The sequence below is a fragment of the Procambarus clarkii genome, unplaced genomic scaffold (genome assembly GCF_040958095.1).
Source record: "Procambarus clarkii isolate CNS0578487 unplaced genomic scaffold, FALCON_Pclarkii_2.0 HiC_scaffold_163, whole genome shotgun sequence".
NCBI lineage: Eukaryota > Metazoa > Arthropoda > Malacostraca > Decapoda > Cambaridae > Procambarus > Procambarus clarkii.
Window position 1 is genome coordinate 348778 of NW_027189196.1, and position 3306 is coordinate 352083.

Here is a 3306-nt window from a genome sequence, read left to right on the forward strand (position 1 = left end):
TGCAACACAGCTATTCAACAGCCCCTCGAGAAGTGACAGCAGGCTCCATCTTGCTGACACTTCGGGCTGACAACATGAACTAACTGAACAAATGAAGGATATCCACTGAAGACACAAGCATGTAATCAATAGTGTCTCGGTTTCCCTGACAGCTACTATAATCACAAGCTTAGGGGTCCTCCCGCCCCCCAGGAGAGACCCACGTAACTAGGCGGGTAGTCCAACAGTGACTCCCCCTATCACAACCCAGTGTGAACACTCTTTGCAACTCCCTACAAGAAGTTGCCCTGTAAACAGTAACAAAGACAGGCAAGGCGGGATTCTGGGACACAGCTCCACAAATCCCTAGATTACTCTACTCTCGTCACCAGACGACAACCAAAAGAAATTGCCTTAAGTGATTAATTACGTTAATTGACTGATTGCAGCAGTCAGCAACAAAGTACTACGGTACTACTGGGGGTGGAGGCCTGGTAGAAGACCGGGCCACAGGGACACTAAAGCCCCGAAATCATCTCAAGATATCCTCAAGATAATCACAAACAATTGTCTCACACTAGACAACAACATGATGATACTCTACGTTAATCATTAACACTTGTCTCTCTTGTTCACAATAACTCAAACTTATATTACATCACACTTGACTCCTTGCAAGTATTCAGTGAGTAATTCTTAATTAAGGTCAAACGGACCACTAATTACATCCCCATTGAGTTACGTTAACTAAGCCTACCCTAACTTGGTAGCTTCTCAACAGTCTGTGTCAAAAAATTACTAGTGAGTGTTAATTACCCTAATTAACTCTGAGCAATTAATTAACTGTCACCAGGACCGATAATTAATCATCCATAAATACGTCTCACTCCGCACTGCCTAAGCAGGTCTCATCAAACACTGTGAATTCACGGGAAAGGAGTTAATTACCCCTAATTAACAAGAGTGCCATTAATCCACTGTCCTCAGACAGGATATGATTAATACAACGATTTATGCTAGCTCCATGACCTCGCTTTACCGAGTCATCTGAGCCCTCCAGACGTTAATTACTCCACTAATTAACATGAGCCACTAATTGCTATACCCCAGAAAGGTAATTAATCTCGAGCAAATTACGTTAACACAAATACTGACAGACTCTGACAGATCCTCTCCCACTACGTGAATTCATGATGAGAAGGCTAATTACATAATTAGCTAGAGTGGTCAATTAGTTGTCACACGGACAATTAATTGCTCCCGAGACGTATCTCACTCAAGCTCAACGCTGTTCTCTCATAACAGCCCTCACTCACTCCACAATAAGTGTGCATCCCTTATCCAGTTAAGTCCCTAATTATTAACTCACTGAATCCTTAAGTCCTCAACACAACTTAGAGAAACAAAGTAACCCCAGTGTTACATTGGTCACACTACAATGGCATGCAACAACACAAATGCACTGCCCACATACGGTTGCGGCTACTGCAACTCGTTAATTACTGTGCCCACACAATAATGACACACGGTTATGCAACACACAAGAGTATACCAATATTACTGCCCCCCTTATCCTGCAACCGTTGCAAAGGACTACTGTGAACACACACTTACCTCAGCAAGGCAATTAACCAAACAATTGCCTGCTCTCATTAAGTACTGTGAATTCCCCTGAATAATCCTAGAGGTCCCTTAAACCCTCAACACAGCTCCCAGGGCAGCAATATCGTATAAACTGATAACAACACTGCACAAACCTGCAACATAATGATGCCGTCAGCATACCCCACATGCTAATGACATCATTAGGCAATCAGTCAGCAATCACATTTACTGACTCACCACACAGCACCGTACATAAAACATGCAAATGAACACATAGAAATGGCATTCACATAATCAATGAAAATTATATCATCAGGTAAATGTATCTCTAACTACACAGAGCTCAGGGAACCCACTGACATCCCTGCAACATAATGATTATAATTATTCATGCTGGTACTCCATCGCACTAATCCAGTCTGACCGATTATATAGAATCGAGAACTGGATCATTTATATGGTAAATCTCTACACTGAACGGTACATACTCGAGTCAGTCTACACACTTATATATATATACAATATGACTACAGTGTGGTCGTGTACAACATCTATCTCCAGGTACCGCCTGTTACGGACCCGAGCCCAGCGTCCGAGCACGGAGCAGTGACGACCGCGCCATCTGTGGGTCAGCTACCGAAACCCCCTCCAAATGGACAGTGCCATCTAGTGAGGACAGGATATACCGGCCGCAGGGGCTGGTTTCCCGTCTGGATCAGCTCGTGACATAGCCGCTGCTGACCTCTGGTGAGGTGACGCTTAGACAGCAACGCCATCTATGGAGCGGATAGGTGGACGTTTGTGTCTAAGCCTGTGAGTGAGGTGCTCTAGAGTGTCATCAGTACTAATGACGTGTCTGATTACAGAGTCGACCTGGGACTGCTGAATCGGACGGTGGATCAGTCTACCCAAGGCAGCCGAAGTATTTCCACGAGTTTGCTGCAGAAGCTGTGAGTCACCCCCCCGGATGAACACTGTTGTGTTAGCCTGCCTGTGACGTGGCAGTTGAGGAATTGTCGTACCCGGGGCTGACTGGTGGAGAAGACTAGCCACTGGGGTGTTGTGGTGAGGAGAGTGATCTGTGGAATCACACGAGGCTCCTGCCTAGGGCTCGCAACCCTAGTACCGGTCGTGGAGTGGCCTACGCAGCAGAGCTGATTGGAACCTGCCAGCTACAGGCTGGATTTGTGGTTGAAGGCCTCCACGACGGCGCTCCCAGTGGGACTGTGATTTGGCTGGCCTGTGGTCAGGGTAGACTCGTTTAAGGGAATCTAAGGATTCATCGTAAGGCCACAAGAGAACCAGGGCTAAGCATCGTTGAGCACCGTGAAACCTCCTGAGTCTTCGGAAGAAGAAGTCATTGTACATAAGTGTAGTCATAGTAACCGCGTGTGATGGTTTATATATTTATTTATGGTGGCGGTGTAATAATATATTTAAGTTTAAGTGCAGTTTTATCCCTTCCCCTTTAATTTACTTGCGTTACGGAACACACCCCTTGAAAGCCACTACTAGCTTGGGGCCGGATACCTAAACTCTACTAACATCAGAAAAAGAACCCAGTTGCGACCCAATAGGGCCGTAACACCGCCCTACCAGTCACCTGGACGTGCCACTGACAGCTGTCTCTCAGCTGCTTCCCTAGCCTGGCAGGGCTATGAGACAACTCTTACCAGGAATTTCCACCGGTACTCATCACACTGTACACAATGATAATTGTAC